Raw genomic sequence first — 24,721 nt, 5'->3', positions numbered from 1 at the left:
TTTCCAGATCAATTCATGCCAGAGTATGATTATGTACTGAAGTATAACACGTGCAACGTTGCTTACCTGTTTATTTTGAATAATTTCTTTCTCTGCAGCCAAGCCCCCAGGATGTGCCTGCAAGAGGAGCAGGTCTCTGGGCTGCTTTGGGAGTTTCACAGCTCCCAAGTCCAGGATTTCCCAGCATTTCTGCCAGTTCCTGCTGCTCTCTTCCTCATACCAGCATCTAAAAGCAAGAGTTTAATGAGATGGTCAGATACTCCCTTTTGGAGACGGGCAGAAGACCAGGAAATAAGTGATCGAAAGTTCATGGCTGCCTCAAAACCCAATTACAGACATTGCAGAAAGCCGACAGCTCCCAGTCAAAGCCCCTACAAAATTTGAAACTAAACTAAAAGCCATCTAAAGCTGTAGTTACATCTGGCTTTCAGTTTCTTCTCACTGACTTCTCTTTTTAAGTTGCTCATAAATTCTTGGATAAAATTCCTTTTGAGCTAAAGCTTTCTATGTTTGGACGTTCCTCAAAAGTACTTTTTTTTTTTTTTAAAAAAAAAAAGAAGAAAACCTGAGAAAATGGGTCTGGCCATTCACATATTTTGTCACATAAAAATCCTGTCCTCCCCCCACCTTCCCCAAACCCTTCTGCCCTCGCTCTGGTCAGCCAGACCACACCAGTGGAACTGGAATAATATGGCCAGTGAGTTGCGTGAGACCCGTGGAGGGGCTGGGTGGAAGAGGCCTCAGATCTCCTTCATCCCAGCCCCTTTCTCCTGGCACTTTTGCAGAGAAACAGGCCAGATTATTTTCTTTACAGTTCCTCTCCCACGGTTGTTCCCTGCTCTGCGCCACCACGGGATGCAATGCAGAGGCAGGCAGATGCGGGATTTGCAGGCTGGGTAAGGAGGGGACAGAGCCTATAACAATTTTGGGATAGCATCAGTGAGGAAAAAAAACTCATCCTGAACTCCTGTAATCACATATAATCCCCAATACACGTGTATTCCCCAAGTAATACCCCTCTTCTTGACAACATGCAAAAGGTGGCATGTGAAAATGCTAAAATCCACTGTGTCCTACATATTCAGGGTGAATTTGTGCTCTGTAAGAGGTGGCTGAGATGGTTCCAGGTAAACATGGGTCTTGACAGACTGGGTATACCAGAGGGCTTTCCCTCCTCACTGGTTCTTTGTGTGCTCTTATAAGCAGGCTTTATGGGGGACTCCTGAAGAGCAACCAGTAAATAAGGCCGTAAAAGAGTATTTTCCCTCTCCTCTATTTTCTTTTAATGTACTGAATTATTTAGGAAAAGGCCAGCAGGAAGATCAAAGCCGGGACTGCCTGGGGTGGGAGCCCTCCCTTCACCCAGGAGCTGAGAACTTGCCTCGGGAACAGAGAGCTGGTTGTCAGCCCAACACAGGAGATCATTTTCCATTCATGCTCCGTGATCATTGTCTGGACCACAATGGCCATCCCCAGCCTCGGGCAAGACGGTGGTGCCACGCTCCGGTGGGTGTCCTACCCCTCGGAGGATGGCCGTGCAGACAAGAGATGCAGTGTGGTGGCTCCTGGGTCGGGGAGGAAGGGGATGCACGCGTTAATTCACACATACAGAGCGGGGTTTGTAGCAGTCTTGTATTTTCTGCTTTTATTTGTGTCAATGCTTTCCTCCAGGCTGAATTCCCACTTTTCTGGTCAAGTCTGCAGAACACAGATACCCCAGTTTAATGTGTAACACACAAATACAGAATCTGAATAAGTAAAGCCACCAAAACCTAGTCCTTATAGATTTATTGGATCAAATTTACCTTCCAGTTTCTTCAGGGGTGCCTGTAGGATTCAAGACTAGTGATATGAATCAGGATTTCTCCAGCTGAGGGCAAGTTTGGGAAGAGCCTTTGCATAATTTAGATGGTTTTGCCTCACTTAGATGACTTTGCCTCATCTGCAGGTACTTAAAGAAGCTTAAAAATTGTGCTTTTGTCTCCAAGCTTCGGAGACAGAGCGGGAACTGCTTTACCCCCTCGAGGATGCTCTGAGAGTCGGGATCCTGTATCCACACCCAGAACCATCCTGGCAGTTTAATTCAGGTCCTTAATACAGTACTTGTCTTCTTTGTCCCTTTCCAAGACCTTCAACTTGAATGTAAACACAGCTTTACTGCCACCCACGAGGACATAGAGCTGGCTTGACCCTACGGGGTTAATAAATCTGGATCTGAGCCAAAAAAAAAAAAAAAAAAAAGGTAGGAAGAAACCCCCAACCAGAGCCCAGTCCCAAGGCCCAGTATCGCATCCCCTGCGCCTAAAAACTGTCCGGCTCCAGCTGAGCTGGATACCGGGCTGCAGACTGGCTTCATGTGAAACAGATGATCTTGAGAGGTCCTGGAAGAGCTGGCGGGGCTGGAGGCGTCCCTGGAAGAAGCGCTCCGGGGTGGGGAAGGGCGGTGAGAGGGTGGGACGGCAAAGGCTTCTTCCAGGAAAGAGCCAGCTGAGGTTATTACATGCAGCTCATCGTAACTTCCAACAAAAAGGGGCCTGGGAAGGCTGGAGTGAGAGACGGGCCTTCCTGGAAAGAGGGGGGTCTGAACGGCTGTAATCTGGGCAACACATGTGCACGCTCCTTGTCTGTATGAACCCCCTCTGCTTTCTCCCCTCCTGCTCCCGATTTTCCAAAAAGGTGGAAAGTTTCCACCCCTGCCTGCTCCAGTGTCTGTGGGCTTACGCTGTCCTCCAGCTTGACACCCTGTGGGAACGGAGTTTCTGGCCAAACTACCATCAGCTGGGAGAAAAAGGCACCCAGGTGCTGGCCGGGAGAGCCCCCCCCAAAAGCAGATGTTGCATCCCCCACCCTGAAAGAGCCTGGTGAGCAACCACATGCTCCTAAAACCCGCAATTCCTGGATCCAGCATTGCCCAGAAATGTTGCCCAAGAGTTAGGCTATTAATAACAGCAGCAATAACGCTTAACACGTGGACTGTGCCTTCTGCTGTCCAACTGCCTTTCCCGCATTAACCACCTAATTAACCGATAAGGGAAGGAAGCGGGGAACGGCTTTTCCAGTTCAAGCCACAATGTGAGATGAAGGATGCAGGATACATTTCCCCAAACTTAAATTTGGCCCTTTCTCCTCTTGCCAAAACAAGCAAACAAACAAATATCTGAAAGTTCAGCGTGGCTTTTTGTGGGACTCTAAGAGGTGGGGACGATGTTAATTTTACAACCCATCTGCAAGATCGTTTTGCTGGCAGCCTGCAGGGACAGAGACGGGAGCGTTGGCTCTGACGGAGACCCACTCGCTGATCCACCCGGGGATAACGCGGGTGACAGGACACAGAACAATGGCCTGGGATGGAGCTGAGAGGTTTTGATAGCAGCTTAAATGGGGAATCAGCAACATTCTGTCCCCTGGAGGTTCCTGTGGCATAGATCAGAGGACTAAAGTTCAAGGAAAACGTGAGCCAGCATTGTGCAATGCTGGCAAAAGGTCCCTTTTCGTGGAGAATGCTTTGAGGATGTGGTGAAGAAGAAACATGACCACTTTTTTAGCTTTTTTCCTACCACCCTGCCACCCAGATGGCCTTGGGCAGGTCCAGGTGGGTCTGCTGACCTTTCTGACGGCAGCCCTGCGATTTGTCGGTGCAAAGGGAGGCGATGCAGGGGTTTGCTCTCACTGACAGCTCTGGTTGTCACACAACCTTCCCCAGGGACACACAGCTCCGGAGAAATGAAGGCAAGAGGCTGTTCCCCACACCTCCTCTGTCAGACAATTTGGGATGCTGGTAGAGTTTGGGGTTTCTTGGATTTAGATATAAAAAGGGAGCTTGTTTTCAGAGCAATATAGTGCTCAACCAGAAGCAGGCCCTGCATCCCTGTCCTGGACTCATTCCACTCCGTTCCATCGGAGACCGCGATATCTATTTTCTGAGCCAAAGCCATCTCAAACCCATCCTGCTGTTGCTCAGGGGGGTTTGGGTTTCAGCTGCCAGAGAGATTACTGCCTACGCGTCCTCTGAGCTGCTGGTGCCTCACAGACCCTCATAGTGGGATGTAAAGCCCATAGTCCCACTCCTTGAACCTCCTGGTTTGTGCCCGGTCGCTTGATCCTGCAGAAGGATTCACAGCCCCGAGAGGGCAGCACGTCCTGGGTGGTTTAAGGGAAGAAGGACCTGGTGTCCACGGCAAGGAAACCTCACAGGAAGGAGACATTCTCATGAAGGTTTTAAAGTTTCTTCTCCGTCCTGCCCCGCTGTCGGATCTGTACAAGCCCCCAAGACCATCCCACACTGACACACGCGCAGGCATGAGGAGATGCCGCGGATGAGGCCTCAGGTCTCAGCTCTTCCCCTCTCCCCATACTGGAATCTGCAAACTCAGCAGCAGCCGCCGCAGAGCGCGCGAGCTGGGAGCCGCTGGCTCCGCGTGAGCCATGGAGCAGCCCCAGCCCAGCACCATGGCTGGATGGAACCGGGGCTGCTCACGCCTGGGCATCGCGTGTGATCCTGGCTGCGATGCCGAAGCGCCCTGTCACATTTCCCTGCAGTGGCCTGGAGCCAAAGCGTGTCCAGTGATTGCAGTGGGGTCTCCATGCCATGAAAAAATCATCCCTGGCAGGGTAGGCAAGAAAGAAACATACCCAGCATAGCTGGAATGAAGAAATTCCCTTCTCTCCCTCGTGCAGACAGAGGCACGAGTCTCTAACATGCAAGACCGCTCGCTTGTGACTGCAGTTTCATCATGGCCAGATGAAATCTAGGAGATAGGCTAGGAAATTAGAGGCCCGGCTTTGATGTGCAACCACCGCCCGTCTCCTTTCTGTTATTCCTCCTCCCTTGTGCCAAACCGCTATAATAGATGCTTCTCCTCTGCCCCCACGATTTGGGGGTCCCTGCACAGATGAATTCATCACTCAGATAACTATCCGGCGGCCACGAGGCGGGGAAGGCCAAGGTAAACACGCATCCATCCATCAGCAGACGCACGACAAAGCTCTCCCCCTCTTTGAGGGGTTCACCCTGGGAGTTCAATCGCGAAGTGATGGCTGGAGCGAGGCGGGGTGGGAGGGAAGCCATCGCTCACCAAGCTGGATCAGCCCTGCAAATACCACCGAGCCACAGAGGACGATGCCAGCGTCCCTGCCAACATGATTCATCGGGGAGGAGCACGGCCCTCCTCGGAGGTGGGCCCAGAATTGCCAGCCAAACTGATCTCCTGCAAAAGTCACTGAGGGGAAGGTGTTGGTGCCGCATGTGCTGGTAGCTTTGGCAAGAAGGCAGCAAGGACAGGACAGATGCTATCAGCTCACAGCCACTGACCTTTCTCAACTGCAGAAAACCAAAAGTGGCATCCCCGTGGTTTAAAATATCCCCCCAAAAGGAAAAAAAGAAAAGGGAAAGCGAGACAAATTCCCATGAAGACAGCAAAGCCCTGAGCGCTCCTTCACTGTCTCTTCCCATCTTGCCTTCCCACGGAGGCACGGATGGACCCTGGCTGATCTCCAGACCCCAGCTGGATGAGCAGTAAAAATTTTCCAACGCAACAAACTGCCTGATCTGTGTGACACAGGGAGCTGCCTCCTGAGCAGAGGGGCACCGAGCAAGATGCTCCCTCCCTCGCCCACCCCAGTCGCAAAGGAATTTGTGGCCTGCTGGGCCAAGCGAGATAAAAATCACCATCCGGCACTGCAGGGCTTCTCTGGGGGATGCTGGGACTGAAGGGATGGGTTTTTTGGCTAAGGGATGGGTTTTTTGGGAGGATGAGTCAGGCTGGGGGTTCACAGCAGCCCAATGTGGGTGGAAGGGGCTGGGCTGCCCAGTACCAGGTGTTAGCAGAGGGAGAGCGGGGCTGGCAACCACAACCCCGCACACATGTCTCATGGCTCCTGACCGGCCCTCCCAGCTGCTCTCATCAGGATTACTTTTAATCTTGATTAATCCATTCTTTCCATAGGCTGTTAGCACATGACATGCCTCAAGAAGGACTCCTCCACCTCCCACTTCATACCAGTAAAGCCTGCTGGGTGCAAACCCCTCTACCTAGAGCTGGGCTGGTCCCTCTTCTGATAAGGGTGACCAATGCTGTGTGCTACACTGGTCTTTGCAGGGTTAATCCTACAGGAACACAACTTTGAGACCTCTGTGTCTATGGGATGTGATGGGAGCTGGTCTGGGCTCTGAGGAGAAGGAGCAGACACGTCCACAGAGCAGCACAGCCATGGGAGCAGTTGGCCAAAGTCAACAGTGATACTGGGAGAGGAGCTCAGGCAGTGGTGGGGAGATCAGACATTGATGGATCTGAAAATGTACCATGTTTGCCTGGAGCTGTCAAGGAAAAGAAATTTATGTGCTGATAGGGTGGTGGCAAAGAAGAAAGAGAGAAACAAGAGGGTGTAGCAGGTTCTCTCAATGCTGTGGTCCACCCTTCAGTCCCACCCTTGGGTGGATTTGGGTCTCTTTGGACAGAAGATGGTGTAAGAGTAGAAATTTGGAGTGAAGGCAGGATCAAAGCCTTAAGAAGCTGTTTGCTCTGGTACAGCGTAAGACATAGGTGCACAGTACAACATTTTCCTGCCCTTGGTGTCCATTTTGCCCTTACTCTTTGCACATAGAGCTCTGCCCTACGATTCTGTTGAGTTGGCTCCAATAATAAACTTAATTTATATCTGGTGTGAGCCCTGACTCTTCCCTCCCACCAACTCTGTGAGATACAAGTGCTCTGCCTGTAAATGCTGATATAAGGGAAACACACTGCTCGCAGCGAGCGCTCGATGCTGTTCCCATTGGCATGTGATATATCATGATTAACAGTCTCTCCTTCGTGATATTACTGGCCCCAACCCGTGATCTTGGGAAGAATTCAAAGTCTGGCTTATCAGCAAAAAAATAAGCTAGTTAAACTTAAAACAGCAAGACTCAGCTCAGGCTAGAGGATGATTTATGAAGAATCATGGACTTTGGAGACGGAGAGAGGGAAAGGAAGCCACAAACCCCACATACAGCCTGTAAAAGTTCCAGTTTATAATCTAACACGAGTGACTGTACAGCTTGGGTTGAAAAATCATCTGGGATTCATCACAAGGTAGAGACAAGCAGCTGCAACGAGTTCACGGGCAGGAGCGTCGCTCCCGTGGGCGCGATGCAGAATCCAGCTCCTCTTTTTGAGCTGCTGCTGTGCCCTCCCCGGGTGCCCCCATCTCGGGCATTTCCCAGGCTTGGGGCCCTGAAGGAAATTTCTGGGGGTTCTTGACTGAATTGAGCACAGCCTGGCTCTAACGGGACTTCACAGTATCCTCTGTTTCAGTTAAAAATAGCTGCAGTTCCCCATTTGGGCAGCACCCAGTTGTTAACTAGGCAGAAATATCTCCTTTTGATCTCTAATAATTTGTTAAAAGGAGGCATCTCCATTATGAATATGTATCTGAAGCTAAAACAAGGCAAAGGCAAATGACTTATAACAATACATCACACTTTTTTTTTTTTTTTTTTTAACAAGAGCAAAACAAAGTATTGGAAATAAAGTGAAAAGAAGATATCAGAAACAAGGTGCCATTTTTGCAGAGCCTTTTGGTTTGGAAGAAACTCACTTTTTCCACTAGGAAGCCATTACATCCCAAACCTTTGGCTCACACTTAAAGAAAACACTGCAGGCGTTATTAATGATCACTAAAATCTGAGGACCAAAGCATCCAAGCTGACGCCTCCTTTTCTGCAAAAGGATTACATTCATTCATAAAACAACAACACAAAAAAAAAAATCCGCCAATCTGATACCATCAAGCTGGGATGAAAATCATTCAGGAAACAAAGCAGCGAGGCTGGGTTTCTTAGCTTTGGCCATATCATTCTCATTAAGGCCTGATGTTTTAATACAGTCCCTGGAAACAGGGGAAAACCTGAGGTTCCCTCAAGGGCAAAATCACAGCTTGGCTTTCAGATGGGTCCTGATGAGAAGCGGACAGGTAAAATATTTTAATCAAGACTGAAATTATTATGGGAGCGTCAATCAGGGGAAATTTTCCCTTCCCTGCTGACTGCCCAAAAGGTGTTTTGCTGTAAAGTGGGTTATAGGGATACGTGAGCGGTTATGTAGGGATGGGAGCGTGCCCGGTAGGGCTGTTAAAGGCCAGGCTTTAATTCCTACCAAGGCCAAAGCCTGGGAGAACAGCTGAGCGTGACTGCTGGCATTTAATACCCAACATCTGCATCCTTACTGCTTTGCCACGGGAGGACCACCGCCGGGGGATGGAGACGGATGCGGGTGGCAGCGGGTCCCACTGAGAAACCTCCTGTGTGTTGCTCTTGGAGGAGGCAGCTGCTCTTTGCAAGGGCTCCTGGGACTTGTTGCACCATTTTTTGGCAGCCAAGTGCCAATCTGGGCGGGGGGGTGTGTGTGTTAACTGTGAGTTACCTTCCTCCCAAAGCTGTGAAAGCAGATACTGCTCAGCTTATTGGAGACATCCTACCTGGGGGATACCCCAAACCTGAAGTCAACAAGGATGGGGAGCACATGCAAGTTTAGAAGAGGGGGAGAGGGTGGGGGGGTTGTTCCCCAGGAAGCAAACTCCTTCCTCCCCACCAGATCTGCTGCCATTTGGGCTGTGAACGTTGGCAGATGCACAGTTTGTTATCCGCTTCCCAGGAGAGCGGCGATAGCCGGGACCCTCGGCTTCCTCATGTTTGATCTGGAGCTGGCACCAGGGGAACCAGACGGGGCGGGCAGATAAGAGAGTTGAGTGCTGTGCTCCGGAGCCATCACCTCCGGCCAGGAAGGCAGAGTGTCACGGATGAGCGGGAAAGGCTCAGGGACAAGGGCAGAGGATAAACTCCTCTCCCCTCTTCCCTGCGCTTTAGAGAACAGCAACAGCATCTCATCTCTGCCTCATGCCTCAATTTTCCCATCTCTGAAAAATGGATGGGGCAAATCCTCCTGCTAAAAGGGCTTCTGAGGTTTGTCTCAAAACCAACTTGTTGGATAACCCAGACACAGCACCCTTGGTGTGCAGGGAGGGCAAAACCCAGGGGAAGAGCCCTCTGCTCCCCGGCTTGGCCCCCTGCAACACCCCTTTCCCAGTATGGGGGTCCTATACTGAGCTGGCGAGGGCAGAGAAAGGTTTGGGAAAACCAGGGAGAGCCAAGGCAGCAAAGCCTCCCTGAGAGGGTCATTCCCCTCCAGCCCCTTAACCTGCTCCTTTAGCACGAGCCTGTGTTTGTGCATTCTTGTTTTATAGGGAGGGAAAAGCCAGCAAATATAAACTGAGCAAGCAGGGGAGCTAACAAACCACTCTCAGGCCTGTAAAAATGAAGCTGCAAAAGGCAGGGCTGGCCTGGGGCAGGGGACTGGTGCCTGCACAGCCCCTGCAGCACCAGGGTCTGCTAAAACCAGGGCTACCGCACCGAGCTCGTGACATGCCAGACCCCACACACAGAACATTTCTATGCCTAAAAAAAAAAAAGAGACTTCGTGGTCCCATTTGGGGCTGGTTGGGTGCTTTCAGGCTGGGGGTCTGTGCTGTGCCCACCCTCCAGCCCAGCCATCCTCCCAGGCAGCAAAGCTTTCGCTGGGACAGCCTCTCCTAGCAGACCAAGCAGGAGTGAGGGCTCTGAAGTATCGCTCGCTGCAGCAGCTGCGGAGGGAGCAGCCTGACAGCAAGCCTGCCTTTCCCGTCCACCCCCTCTCTGAATCAGCCTGCGCAGGACGTTGGAGGAGACCGTTTCCTCCAGGCTTTTAATTTCTACAGCCAGGAATCAGCGGAGTCACGGGACACCACGAACACCAGACCTCAACAAGAACTTTGCTCCCTTGAAGTCGCAGCCAGGCTGGCGAAGCACAGAGGGGTCAAAGCGTCCTGCTCGCTCACTTTCTGCTGCGGCAACTCCAGTTATTTCCACACAGAGTTTAGGCAACGATCGCACATTTGGCTATTTGAGCCCTTGAGCATCAGGCTGGTGTCTCCCAGGACCTGCCCCCAAAAGCAGCAAGGACCGAGCTGGGAGGTTGAGGCACTTTCACCCTCTGTGTCCCCAGCATCTTCCCCAATTCAGTTGTCATCTGAATTTTTACCTCCAGCCCCAAACAGTTATCCCCCAAGCCAGCCAAATGCTTTTAGCTAAAACACACAAACCAAAACGTGTGGTTTTATAAAAATTCCAAGCCAGCTGTGTGGAAAGCAGCCTGGCACCGCAGCGACACACACTCCACGCACCTCAGACCCTCTCCCTCCGAACATGGGCGGTGCGATGCAATTCTGCCACGGAAATCTTTCCAGGGCTTTGGAAACAGGGAGCACTGGGTGCAGTGAGCTGTGCTCATTCTCAGCTTCACAGCTGGGTCCGCCTCTGCTTTTGGGTACCCTGCTTTCAGACACCGAAGCCCTGCTCTTCCTAGCAGCTGAGCACTGATGGTTTTTATTGCATTAGTAGGTGCCAACAGCATTTTGCTTCTGAGACAGCCCCGTCCCTACGAGCAATGGTGCGAGTTGACCCCCGGCCGGCTGCCAGCCCGACCGACCATTTAATTTCCAAGTTATCCCCATCGGCCTCCACGGTTTATGTAATTTCACTTCATGTGAAGTGGATCCACTTCCTTCTCCCCGGAGGAAGAGATAAACAGTAAGGAGCCAGCTGCCGAGTGGTGCACGGCCAAACCGAGCCCAAACTCAAGGGAGCTCGCGCTGCACCCCAGGACCCTCTTTTGGACATTGGGGTCAGCCCTGGGTTTTACTCTGAGTCCTCATTTACCCTAAAGAAACACACTCGCATCGCTCCAATTCAGCCAGCACTCCAGCGTAGACAAGTAAATAAATGACCAAAGCTAAAGTAAACCTGCTAAACGAGAGTTTAGCAAGTGCAGGCGGAAAAACAGACTCCTTTTTTTTTGCCTCCTCCTGTTTTAAAACTGGTCAGAGGACGTTGGCAAACGCTCTCACCGTGGCCTAAGAGCCAGACGCCTTTTCTCTGGGACTTTCCTAAGAGGAAGCAGAGAACAGGCTTCGCTCCCTGTCACCGCACACTTTAACTCAAGTGGTTTTCACGAGAAATCACTTACACGTAAGAGAAATGTTCAGACACCAGCCTGACGATCCTGAGCCACAACCCTGTCTGAGGACGTTAGTCCCCACTCTTGGGAAGACCCGGATCTGAAAGAAATCAGCACTGCAATGAGAAATGGAAAGCCATTGCATATTGATTCTCGCTGATTCTCCTCTTCTTGTTCTTATCGGGTCAGGAAACCCAAGCTGGGTCTTGATAAAATTCTAGATAAATCAAAACCAGCTTTCCTGGGTTACTCTCCCCTCCTTAGAGTTGGGCCTCTCACATCCCAAAATGGTGATTTGGGATCCCTCCTCACACCTTCAGTATTAACTTTTGCTTTTCCAGTGGTTATTCATCTCATATTTATAAAACACCCAACACCTGGGCTCACACAGGATTTGCATTTGGGGGGTGGGATTCAGGTCAGCTGAATCCACAGAGGAAAAAAACTAAAACCAACCCCATCCCAGCCCCAAAATCTCTTCTTTCTCCTGAATTTCCAAATACATGCCGGTGGGAAGCGTGAGGCCTCGGCACCACCAACCCCAGGGGCTCAATGCCAGCAGAGGCATCGGTCCCCACGTCCTGCGCGGAGCTGACATCAGTTCCTCCCAGTTTTATTGACACAGTCCCAGCTCTGGCCTGATTTTTTAATTGCCTCATAATTCCTGCAGCACTTAGAGTTTTTATAAGCCTCCTGCTTTCCCCCAGGTCAAGAATGAGTGCCCCCAGCTCCCCCGTTTTCTTAATCACCAAATAGCGAGTGAGCAGTAAAAGAGGAACGTGGATGCCATTTCCTCGCACCGATGGGGTACGCACACTGTGCGGGGCACTGCAGCTTAAAGGAGGAAAAAATATGCACAATTTAAGGAGCTTTGTGGCCTTTCTTGTCTCCTTCCATCTCTTGGTGCCAGCAGGTACCCAGAAAAGTGGAGAAGATGTTGGAAAATGGACAGATGTCCTTCATGCCCTGAGCACTCTGGGCTCCCACTTTGGGGAGGTTTTTGAAGGCTTTTTGGTCACACACTTTGGAAATATCTTACAGGACACGGTAGCAGTAAGAGCTGAATTTAAACCTGCTCAGTTCACCAGGAGAAGTGGGCCTGATGGACTGCTCGTGGGTGGTAGGAAGCAGGTGGGCTTTGGCTTGCTTTATGGCAATTAGGAACAGATCGAAGCTATACTAGACTCTCTTAAGCCGGGTGTAAGGGCTGGTTTGAGTCGCAGCCAGGCGGGGTTTTCTAGGCAAGGTTTCTCATTAAAATAGCCACCATGCAACAAACCCGAGTGTGGCTGAGCACAGCCAGCACTGATGGAGACAATCCCATCTCACACTAGTGACGTTCACATCGCACACGAAGAAGCAAAATTCTGTGCTCTGTTATCTGGCCAAGGCAGAGAAAAGATATTTTCCTCCCCAAACAACCAGGCAGATCTCCTGGGGCCCAGAGCCACCCCCTGCTCAGGGCAGAGAAATTCCTCTGCAGCATACACGCAGCAGGGCTTGCGTTTGTGAACAGGAGATATAGGATAATATATGTTACCGGGTCACTTGGTCCTGTTTAGGTTGGCCGGGCAACACGGAGTTCACACATCTGCCAGGATTGCCCAGCTCGCAGCATGGTCACGCTCTGCAGCCCTGGGAAAACCCTCGTGGGGGAAGCCACAGGTTTATCTGCTGTGTGGGGAGAGTTTTCCAATGCAGCTCTGTAAAGGTGACACATCCCCAACCTGAGGCTACACCGGAACAGGTCCCATAGGCAGGACGGGAGCTGGTTTTCGGTGACATGCAGAGAAGGGCTAAAAGTGAGAGAGTTTGGAGAGATGCAGACGTCAGAGGTTACTACCTGGTGTAGCTGGCTCTGCAAGACACTGTCCATCAGCAGGGAGAGTCGGCCTCTAACACGTGAGCCTGCACAGAGATAGACACTGATTAATTGGATACGAAGCCAACACAGCAAACTGCTGAAAATGGGTCTAAAAGGTAAAGCTTGTGCTGGTTGCAGGATTTTCACTCCAGCACCACAAGCCCTGACACGTCACCTCCTCCTGCTTGGAGCTCCTGTTCTCCCATCATTTGGGCAAGTGCAACTACCACCTTTCCCGTATCAGAGGTGAGTGGTGGTCCCTGGAGAACGCTCAAGGGTGCCTGCACCAACTCAACTCCATTAACTACTCAGAATCACAGAATCATCTCGGTTGGAAAAGCCCTTGAAGATCATCCAGCCCAACCATTACCCTCATACTGACTGTTCTCAACTCCACCAGATCCCTCAGCACTGGGTCAACCCTCCCTGGATGGGAGCTGGGGGGGAGGACGAGCAACACAGCATCCCCTGACAAGAGAGACAAGTCCTTCTGACCTGCCAGTCAAACCAGTTTGACTGGGGGAAATGGCCGGCCACGTGAATCCTCTGCTGGGGCACTGGAGCTGCTGGCAACAGCTGATTGTGTTTATTCAGATGAGAACAATTTTCCTTCGCTTGTGCTCTCGACAGACCCTCCGAGTCCGCCTGCCAACAACAACACGAGGGCGGGATGGGGACCGTATCTATTTCCAGTTGAGCTGTCAGCTGGCCTGGGGGGCTGTTGGGTTCACGGGACTGCTGATTGAACAAGCATCCTCAGCTTTGAAAGGGAAACATGAAATCACACAGCCCCCAGCACACTGCTGAACGCCCCCCTCTCCTAATAACCCACCTTAGAAGTGCTTATACACCATCACTGTGGTACCCAAGGCCGCAGGGATGGACAGCAGGAGCTTGTCCAGGGCCAGCGTTTGCCGTGGGGGGAGATGTCAGGGAGATTGCATATGCACAAATACACACAGGCAGGGGGTAATTTGGAGGCCTAGGCCTATTCGGAGAGGCCAAGTCCGCTCTTCCCGTGAGAAAGTCAGATTGGAGCTTCCAGTGAGTCCAGTTAAGTTCAGAAATACCTCTTTATCCCTCAGCAAGCCCTCTGGTAACACTGGAAAGGGACACAGCTCCTCCTGACCCCTGCTTTCCCTGGGTACCAGGATGAACAGAAATAGCACGGGGGACAGGGACTGAAGTGGAAAGGTCCCAAGCGACCGCCCCCGTGTCCCAGGACAGGAGGCAGGGAGCCGCTTTCCTGCGCACGACTGTCGACTGTCTCCATCCCTCTACACCCTTCCCCGGAGCACCTCGTGCTGGAAGCATTACAGACCACATGTGCGCATCGCCTCAGGGTGCACCCCAAGAGCTGCTTTTACAGACACCCCCCTGTATCCTTCCCACACCAAACGCAGGTAGGATTGCTCACAGAACTCAGCCTGCACACACTCCGAGTGCCTCCAGAGCCTGAAAGACTAAGTAGAGGACACAGCCACAACCCAAGCTCACACACTATATGGTTTTGGGGTAACACCAACTTCTCGCTGTCCAATAACCCACACAGCCATCGCTATCGCAGTGCTGATAAATTCAAAGATATCTAAAGGTTGCTTGATTTCACATGCTGGGGGCTGAATAATTTCATTAGCATCTTAAGTACTAAAGAAGAAAACATGTTCCTAGCTCCGAGGCTCATGGAGCAGCTCAGAGACATCCAAGAGTGAAGCAAACCGCAGAAGGAGCAGGAGCAACAAAAGTGGAATTAAAAAGAAAGCTCTTCATGTTTTTTTCAGCCAGTCCCTGATGCTAGAGAGGCAAATCATGATTTGTGGATGCCTAGAGATGGAGAAGTGGAGACCATCTGAAAAGGGAGTGCATAAATAAGAGTTTGTATGAGGGCTAGAGAGATAACTTGAAGGGAAAGAGAGCTAGACAGGGTTTTTCCAGCTGAATAGAGTTTTGCCAGACAGCATTTTGCAGGCACATTTCAATTTGTTGAAAACACCTATTCAGGACTGCGAAAGCATTGCGTTTCAGGAGGGTTAGTGCCTCGTGCTGCACCCTCATTCCTCTCTTGTATTTGATCTTATTTGTAAAGACAAAAGGAAATATTTCTTATTGCAAATGTTTCTTCTCAGGTTCAATTCCAAACGTCTAAATTTAAAGATGAGACCAACAGTCAGAAATTTTTGAATTTCTGACAGGATGGAAATTCCTTCTTTTTTTAAAAAACTCTGCTTTTTGCTGGCGGGCAGACCGAAGGATCATGGTGCACCAACTCCGGGATTCTCCTGCCTCAGTTTCCCCACACACAAAGCAAGGACGAGGCTACAACGTTGGGAAGGGGCGAACTCATCTCCGGCACGTGCATTGTGTCAGGGCTGCCGATCCCCTACGGTTCCCTTCCAGATGGCCACGGAGACCCAGACGGAGCCTCAGACTGCTCGCTCCTGGCTGGGCGAACACCGGCGAGAAGCTAGAGCGAGCCGAGAGGGTCGGCGGAGGGCTTCCCCTTGGCGCTCGCAGACAGGCTCTTCCTTCTCACCAGACGTCTTGGCTGACGGCTCGCCGCTCCGCTGGCGGGAGAAGCGCCAGCTTTGTCTCCTGGCACATGCCGGCGGCGGTGATGGAGGGTGAGACTCACGGCGATCGAAGGAAGCTGGGTCGAGCCGGCAGCTCAGCCTCCCCTAAGTGCATCTCCAGCACGCGGCCGCCCGGACCGCGCCGCTGCCTCTGCCGACAGTTTTATTGCTGCTGAGGGCTGAGAGAGGTCCGGGGGTCGACCTGGCCCTGCACCGTCCCTGCTCGACAGCTGCTCTGACAGCGAGAAGAGTTTCGGAGAAATGAGGGAGAAATCCCTTGGAAAGCAGCTATGGAAAGTCGGCCACCCTCGGGGAAGTTTCTGCTTGGCCTTCCTGCAGTGCAGAGGAAGGCTGGCAGGAAAACCTCCCCAGATGAGCTTTTTCTAACAGGAAAGAAGAGGAAAAAAAAAAAAAAGCTGAGGATTGCTAAGGCTGCCTGCAAACTGCCCTTAGCCCTTCCTGCACATCGCCTCCTAGTCCTGGCCCAGGTCCTCCCGCAGATGGGTCTCACCCTCTCCTCCACAGCAGAGCCCAACACTAGCCCAAATGCAGTCTTTGAAAGCCCCAGGCGACTGGGGGGCCATTAACCCCCCAGTCTGGAGCTACCAGCACAGCCCCGCTTCACTCAGCTCCCCCCTTCCCCCAGACCTTGTCCCTTCTGGGATTTTAGATGCACAAAATGCACATTTCCATTTTTTAAAAGTAAAGATAGCATTTCACAGAGGAAAAGCTGATGGAGATGATGGAGAGAACCACCACCCTTGACTAGGCTTAGCCAAAGCCCTGATTTCTGATTTTTTTCCCCCGTTTTCTTTCTGCATTGCCCGTACCAACTCTTGGGCATCCTCATTTGCTCATGCAATCACCTGCATCCTCCCCAGGCTCCTGGTACTCGTCACACTCCATCCTGCAACCACTGTGGAGCATTTCAGATGGAGCCCATCACCTTGCAGAAGATACAAAAAGCAACGGGGGGAAATATCTCACAGGCAGAGCCAGGGCTGCAGTGGAAACAGCCGCGTTGGATGGGATCACGGGGAGACGGGATGGGGGTGGCAGGTCTCTCCAGCCCTGCAAGCATCCCACCCACACACCCACATCTGCCACTGCGGGGAGGTCAGGCATGGAAATAGCACCTGGAGATGAAAATATTTGGCCACGCCGGCAGCCCAGGTAGCTGCTGGGTGCGACGAGCGCCGAGGCTGGGAAAGTTTATAAGGTGGGCTGCGGAAAACTGGCTGGCGGTTCTGCAGACAAAGCCTGGCTCCTTCCAAAACAAACAGCGCCCGCTCCAAGCACCAGCACATGGGGCTGTGGGGCTCCCAGCCGCCATGGGGTATGAGGGGGACACTGCAAAGGGAGCTGGAAATAACTCTGGCCCTTAACCCTCGCTGCTTCTGGGCTTGAAGTGCTGCTGGAGAAAGGGCCAGCGGGATGTTTCATTTGCACTCTTGGCAACAAGCCACCAGCCCAGAGCACCCACGCCCCGTCCCCCCATAAAAACGCACAATTGAACCAGTTTTAGGAAAACACGTTAAGAAGTCTGTATCTGACACCGGTCGCGCTCAAGCGCTGAGCTCAGGACCCCTCTGCAGTCACAGGAGCCATCTCCCTGGCTCCTGCCTGCGATGCCTGAGTGCTGACCCTGTCTCCCCATCCTTCCTCTGTGCGCAATTTGCTCGTGGTGCCCGACGCAGCCCGGTCCCGATAAATGCCAGTGCCCAGACGTGACCTAGGTGTGGAGGTGGGCGATGGCCGAGGGCCAGCTGCCCCGTTATGAGATCCCCCACTGTTCTCCTCAAAGAATAGCCCCTTGTCCTGCCCCGACAGCTCCCCCTCGGCCAAGGGGGCTGGGGGTAGTGGGGCAGTGTGGTGTTGGGGACAAAAAGCGTTAGTTTGGAGACCCAGAGACAAAGGAGTCACAAAAGGGGGTCAGACGGGGCTGCCCCAGCCCTTGGCCCGCACCCAGCGGTACTGGAGCGATGGCTTCATGCCAGGGTGCTGGCACTCCAAAAGGCAAAAGGGCTGCTGCCCCTTCCCCATGAAACTTTTGTTATTTGGCGCTGAGGAACACACCGCAGGAGTGGGACGTTGCGGGACAGTGGCGAGGGGATGTCGGGGGAGTGAGGGGGGTCTCCCACACATCTGCCTTCCCTTGGCTCAGCACAGAGCAGTCTGGATGGGAGCGAGTCCTCCTGCTGCACGGCAGCATCTCATGCTAAGCAGGGGAGGCACCAGACAGGCATTTGCTTCAAGCTGCGGCGAGAGTTTATTTTTCCAGCTAAAATAATTTAATTTAGTGGAAATTTTTCCCTCTCTCAACCTGTCTTCTCCTGTAACCAGTCCATCCTTGGGAATGGCTGGTCAGCTGGATGGGAACCAAGCTGAATGGCATGTCAAGTCAGAAGGCACATGAAAAGCCAGCCTAGGCGATGTCATTTATTTTCCAACCAAGAGCGTAGCTGGGGGTGCTTGTTTTCTTCTCTCCACCAGAAACCCAAGGCCCAAAATGTCATTGCTAATGGAATTTACTATTCCTGATGTCAAAGCAGACACACAGGAGGGGGTACGTGTCGCATTACACACTATGCTGCCTGTGCACTCGTATGCATGCACACGTTTTGTCCCGCTCTGCAGATAGAAATATCACTGCCGCTGCCGCGCCACACACAGAGATATTAAGGGTTTATTTTAGCAGAGCTCGCCCAGCTACTGAAGTTGTAAGCACTAAGATAGCTTTATACGTGTTGTCTTGATGCTCTTCTCTTACAACCTGAACAGACAGTACGGAAAAGGTGGAACAAGACGCACTGAGCAATGCTAAAAATAAGCAGGTAGCAGGTCCACGGCCAGAGAAAAATCCACTCACCTGCTACGGTCTCAGCAAACCCCTCTCCTGGTGAAGATCCTCACACAGCAAGTGCAAGCACCAGCCAGGGTCCTCGTGGGCTGTGGAAGGGTTGGATATCCGAGCTGAGCTGTCCACTCGTTGTTTGATAATATCTCCTGAGCAGAAGAAGTTAATGAGCCTGTAGGAAAAAAAAAAAGCTTGTAATTCTTTATAACAATGCTGCCAGCTATACATTACATTTAATAAGACAGTTATCATATGTTAAATACTGGCATGATTAAAAACATATTTATAAAGGATTAACAGCTCTGTAATGGCTACATGTCTGTTCCGAGGCCGTTAAATGTCCCAGAATATGTTTCTAATCATCCATACAATAACCATCTTAATAAATCAGAATTAAAGGCATATTTGGGTGAGCGTGGATTCCAGACTGCACCTGGTGGCTTTTTGCAGAGGGAAAGCAGGGGGGGGGGAAAAAAAACGGGCATAAGAGGTTTGAAGAAAAACCAACTGCTGTTTGCGGTGCACGAACACGGAGAGCATTTGATGGAGACACACTGCTCCTGTCAGCGAGCACCACCTCCCTGGATCACCACTGACCACAGGTTTGTGGGACTGAGGTGAGGAGAGGCTGCCTGCCCGCAAGCCCAACCCCGCTGCTGCGCTTCCCACCTGCCAAAAAAACCCAGCGCTGCCAAGAGAGAAACCCCTCCACAGCCCCCTGGGGTAGGAGAAACCCTTTAGCTAAAGCACGAAAGCACCCAGGACGGACAGACTACTACTGTGGCTGCTCCAAAATTTTTCTTGTGCCTCTATTTGGTTTCTCGCCCAGCATCGCAAGCTCGCGCTCCAGCCGCGCTCCTGGGGATGGATTTGGGGCAGCGGTACCCCGCTGCTAGCAAAACGCCCAGGCGCAGCGAAGGCATTTAGCAAAAATAAACGCCGAGGCAGAATTTGAAATGTTTATTTTCCAACTCCAGGCCATACATCCAGTGACACCACTCTGTTCCAGTGAGTCTCCCTCTGTTTATATCAGATGATTAATGAGACACAGATTGTCTTTAGCCCCAACGGATGTTGCAGTCACCAGGGGTAAATACAAATTTGGGCTTGATCTCCCCCTTTCTCCTCCCACCTCCATCTGCAGCCACCATGCCATCCTGATTGGCCTGGAGAACAGATTTTTCTTCCTGTTTTATGCAATCAAAAGCAAGATTTTATTGCATTTTTTGTTCTTTTTTTTTTTTTTTCCTGTCCTGTTCATCTGTCCTCTGCAGTCAGCCCTCTTTTGGCTGGAACCTCTGATAACACAGAAAGGGGGTCTGAGCTGCAGGAGAAGTGAAGACACAGATCAACCAACAAATAAAGGAGAGAGACGGAGAGGTAATGAAGAAGACAGCTTGGGTTTGGCCTGCCCAAAGCACACTACTAAATTAGGGGAGAGAGATCTGCCAGGATACATATGGCAGTGCTTGAGAGTGCAGCAACCACCGGACACTATAACCAGTTATAAAAAAACCAGCCTAAAACCAGTGTGATGCACAGATGGTAGTCCCAGGGGACACAGGGTTGTCCCTGCTCCAGAAAACGCACTTCAGCATCACCCACGTACTTGTTCCCGCTGAGCTACCGACCTGCTCAACCTCGACCTTTCCCACACGACACCCGTCGGTGCATCTCCCATTTTCCTACAAAGGGAAGACTTGTAAAGCAGCTCAGCTTTGCCCCCATCAAGAAACTACTGTAAAACACTCCCAAGAGTTTATTTCTAACAGGCATGCCACAGCGCAGTGCAGAGGGACTGGCAAGCTAGGGCTAAAAACAGAGGCACGGAGTCTAAACTGCAGGTGCCATGGCTAATTAGCCCCACTAATCAAATATCACTAGGTAATCATGTTGCATAGAGATGGGGAAGCTATAAGAAAGGGCAGGACATAAATTAATGAGCTTCAATTAATAACGATAATAGCAAAGACATCTTTGCAACAGCAATCAAAAGAGACTACTGTAAGGCCTTTGGCACGGTCTCCCACAACATCCTGCCCTCTAAATTGGAGAGATGTAGATTTGTTGGGTGGAGTGTTTAGTGGATGAAAAATTGGTTGGATAGTCACATCCTGAGGGTAGTGGTCAATGGCTCAATGTCCGGATGGAGATCAGTGATGAGTGGTGTCCCTCTGGGGTCCGTACTGGGACCAGGACTGTTTAATATCTTCATCAACAACACAGACAGTGGGATCGAGGCACCTTCAGCAAGTCTGCTGATGGCACTGAGCTGTGTGGGGTGGGTGACAGCCTGAGGGATGGGATGGCATCCAGAGGGACCTGGACAAGCTTCAGAAGTAGGCCTGTAGGAATCTCATGAGGTTCAACAAGGTCAAGTGCAAGGTCCTGCACATGGGTCAGGGCAACTCTTGGTATCAGCACAGGCTGGGGGATGAAGGGATCGAGAGCAGCCCCAAGGAGAAGGACTTGGGGGGATTAGTGGATGGAAAACTGACTGTGAGCCAGCTCACAGCCCAGAAAGCCACCCGTGTGCTGGGCTGCATCCAGAGCAGTGTGGACAGCAGGACAAGGGAGAGGATTCTCCCCCTCTGCTCCGCTCTCGGGAGACCCCCCTGCAGTGCTGTGTCCAGCTCTGGGGGCACCAACATCAGAAGGACACGGACCTGCTCGAGCGGGGCTGGAGGAGGCCACAAAGATGCTCGGGGGGGGCTGGACCAGGTCCCCTGTGAGGACAGGCTGAGAGAGTTGGGGGGGTTCAGCTGGAGAAGAGAAGGCTCCAGGGAGACCTTACAGTGGCCTTCCAGTTCTTAAAGGGGACTTACAAGAAACATGGGGACAAACTTATTAGCAGAGCCTGTTGCAAAAGGACAAAGGGTAATGGCTTTAAAGTAAAAGAAGGTAGATATAAGGAAGAAGTGTTTACAATGCGGGTGGTGAAACACTGGCACATGTTGCTCAGAGAGGTGGTAGATGTCCCACATCCCTGGACACATTCAAGGCCGGGTTGGATGGGGGTCTGAGCAACCTGATCCAGTTGAAGACATTCCTCCCATTGCAGGGGGTTGGACTAGATGACCTTCAGAAGTCCCTTCGGACCCAAACTATTCTATGATTCTAAACGGGGCTGGATTGAAACCAGCTTGAATGTGTCACTGCAACAATGCTTTCGCATCCCCCCAAAGTATGGCTCAGGGCAGCAGCAGTTGACACATTTCTCCAGCACTCAAAGCTCAAATTGAAAAGCTGCCATTAACATTAAAAGGAAAAAAATAGCTTTTTAAAAACTCCATACGTTTCTATTTTTTTTCCCCTTCCTTTCCTTCTTTCTGATTCACCCTTCTGATATTTTGCTTGGACTCCAATCCTAATGCATTCGTCCTTCTTAGCACATTTTTGGGCTGCTTCCACCATTGTTCTTGGAAACTTTTTTTTTTAAGGACATATATTTAGATATACAACCTGGTCTCCCACGTTAAAAATCCTACCTCAGGCTGGAAAGGGAAGAGCATATAGAAAAGGGAATCAGGCCCCAGGCCAAGGCTGCCGCCTGAAGCACACATGGTGTGTGTGGCAGGAGGCATGTGCTGCAGGGCTGTGCAGGCATGTGCGAGGTGTGTGTGTGCAGCTGGGGGTGTATTTGTGCACACGTGTGTGTGCAAGGGGTGTGCGGTAGCTGAGCCACAAGCATGTGCTGGGGATTACCTGGCTCTGGGTGACAGGGACCTCTCGGTGTCAGCAGAAGAGGCGGCACTGCCGGTGCGATGTTTGTCTGTGTGTGGCATTCGAGGGCTCCGTCTCCAGCACAGAAATGTCTCCCAAAAGCTTTGCCAGCACAAACGGACGCTGCAGTCATCCCCACGACCTCCCCATGGCTTTGGGGAACGGCAAGGGGTTGCACTGGCCGCAGTCACCCCACAACAGTCCCCAGCTAGACGAGGCTCAGACCATCCAGGTTGCTACAGGTATCACGCTTTGCCGGTGGAGTGGGTGGGTTTGGACGGGCTGGTTTTAATAACCCATGAGCGCTCAGCCCGCACCCAAACATCTCATTTTGAAAAGGCAGGTTGGAGTCCAAGAAGCACTCGCAGGCTTTTCATAAACACACTTTAATAATCTTCATCAAGAATTTTAATACAGAGTGAGCTGCCTGCCAGGAAATGCATTTACACTGTCAGCTGCTGAGAGAAATAGCACTGCACCGCTGCTCAATACCAGAAACACCCTCTCTCCCTCCCTCCGAGCTTTTCTCCTCTTCCCCTTTGTATGAAGCGTGGTGCTTCGGAAACCAGAGGGGCTAAAAACCCTGGTGGGGAGCCAGGCAGCTCCTTGTAGCACCCCCTGAATTGGGGTGCAGCCCCTTCACCTTGCCCCGCCACGTGCCCACCATCATCCCGCTCCCATCGCTTGCCGAGCTGGACCTTGGCTGGACTCATGCTTCTCTTATTTTTATTATTTATTTTTGGGGGGTTTAAAGGCCACAACCAGCATCTTTCCTTCTCTCCCATTAACCTGCTGAAGGTGCTGTTGCAGGGCGATGGCTAGTGAAAGTCTGCCTATTTAGAGTAGGGGAACACCAGCGGGTTTTGCTAGCTACAGAGAGTTACAAAAGCTTTTCTTTCACAGCAAAGATTAATGGGATCAGAAAACATTTCCTTGCTGGCTGTGGTATAAACAATTAAAGGGATTAGTCGAGGGCTTTACCATCCTCTGGCACATCGGGTTTTGGTTTCTGCCAGAGGCAAAATACCCAATTTGATGTACTCCGAACCCAGAGGGCTGCTTATGGTGGGAATTGTATTTTACAGCCTTTTTCCCAACAGCTGAAAACGCTCCAGCTGTAACCACCCTCCATCTGCTGCTCCAAGACCCATCTGCACCCAGCTAAGGCTGCTGTCCCCAGGTATGGATGGATGTCACCCCTCCATGGCCTGTGCAACTGCCCCAAAGCCAAGTGCCACCTGCAGGGAAGGGCTGAGAGACCAGGGAGGGGACAGGGGGAGGTTGGAGAAATACCCTGGGGTGACTTCAGCATCAGCAACTCCTTCCACACACTTCTTATCAAGTCTTATATTACTTGCAGGGAGGATTTTTGAACACCAATTCCTGGCACATCAGACAGTTCGTCTATTTATAAGTCTGTTCCCAAGTGACTGACAAAAAGAAAGAATAAAAAAACCTCCTGATCCAGTGAAATAAAATGATGAGATTAGAAATACACGTACCAGATGGCCTCTCTGAACCTCATTCAGCAGAGGTGGGGAATGCCAGCTTTCCAACAGGAACAGCACCATCACCTCCACCGCTTTCCCTGTCCTTGTGAAGTTCTTGCCTTATTTATTTGCTTGAGATCAGAAAAGCTGGTGGAAGCCGTCTGGCAGAAATACCAACCTTTTGCCAAGCGTTTTGAAGTTTCAGCGCAAATTGCCTTTTACAGGCAGGGGGAAGAGGTAGAGAGAAGGTCATTTCTCCTTGAGAAAATGCCCAAAATGCTTCAGAGAGCTGAAGGGGCTTTTTCATCATGTAGGCAGCCCCTGGAGGGGCAAGGTGCCAGATGGGTTTGGGGAAATGGTGGTGGGAAGGATGGATGGGAGGTGCCTGGGTGGTTATGGCATGCACGGGCTCCATCTCTATTACTGCCAGAGCAACACGGGCTGCAAGATACCTTAATAATAAATAAACCTTAAAATCAGTAAAAACTTAGAAGATGCAACCCCCAAAAACCTCTCCAGAGCAGACAGGAATCTCCCACGGACTTTGAGCGGTGCAGTGGGCCTCACCTTAGAGATACTCATTACTCTTGTTAATGCCCTTCAGCTCTTTAAGGCACCTACAAAATTGCTTCCACCTCCCCCAGAGCTCACTCCCTTCCCCTGTCTGAGGGATGCTGCAATTCTGGGGCAGTGCCTGTCTATGCCCTCGTGCTCACACACTGCTGGGAGCAAACTTGAGGCCACGGCACAAAGGCAGCAAGATCCTGCAAGAGCTGACACAGCAAACGATGACCCCAGAACTGGGAGAAAAAGCAACTTGTAAAAACCTTCACCAGTGCCACAGGACTCTCTGGGCAATCAACAGCAACCAGGAGCTTCCTCAGCACTGAGGAGCGGTGGGCAGTATTGTCCAGGTGCATCCTTGCAGTGGCTTCTCCCTGTGCCTGGGGCATCCTAAAAAACCAAGCCCTGGAGCAACGCACAAGCCACAATCATACGCTGAGTGGCCAAGGAGAAAAATCTAGGTATCCCGGTACCTCCCGTCGAGCTCGAAGCAGCAGGCTGCACCGCTGCGGAGCCGCTGCTCCCCGGGGGCTCAGCTTTCCACCAGCCGGTAGAACAAGATGTTGTACCTTGTTTATGTTTCTATGGTATTACCCTGCCTGCTGGCTCCCATCCTACAGCCC

General features: G+C 51.5%; 1 long non-coding RNA gene across 2 annotated transcripts in view; it reads right to left on the bottom strand.

Annotated features, from left to right (window-relative positions):
* The window catches only part of LOC141954829 (uncharacterized), a 90,919-nt gene that overhangs the window by 5,516 nt on the left and 60,682 nt on the right, over window positions 1-24,721 (bottom strand). The window contains exons 2-5 of one of the 2 annotated variants that reach the window (XR_012632276.1): window positions 18,334-18,493; window positions 12,874-12,938; window positions 1,382-1,565; window positions 67-226 (exon numbers count right to left, since the gene is read on the bottom strand). This is a non-coding gene — a long non-coding RNA (uncharacterized LOC141954829). Of the gene's footprint in view, window positions 1-66; window positions 227-1,381; window positions 1,566-12,873; window positions 12,939-18,333; window positions 18,717-24,721 lie in introns of those variants that run through there. The other variant, XR_012632275.1, reaches the window with a different exon arrangement.

This window comes from Strix uralensis, chromosome 26 (assembly GCF_047716275.1).
Source record: "Strix uralensis isolate ZFMK-TIS-50842 chromosome 26, bStrUra1, whole genome shotgun sequence".
Lineage (NCBI taxonomy): Eukaryota > Metazoa > Chordata > Aves > Strigiformes > Strigidae > Strix > Strix uralensis.
Note: the sequence above shows the minus strand (reverse complement) of the source record. Positions and strands in the feature narration are given on the sequence as shown.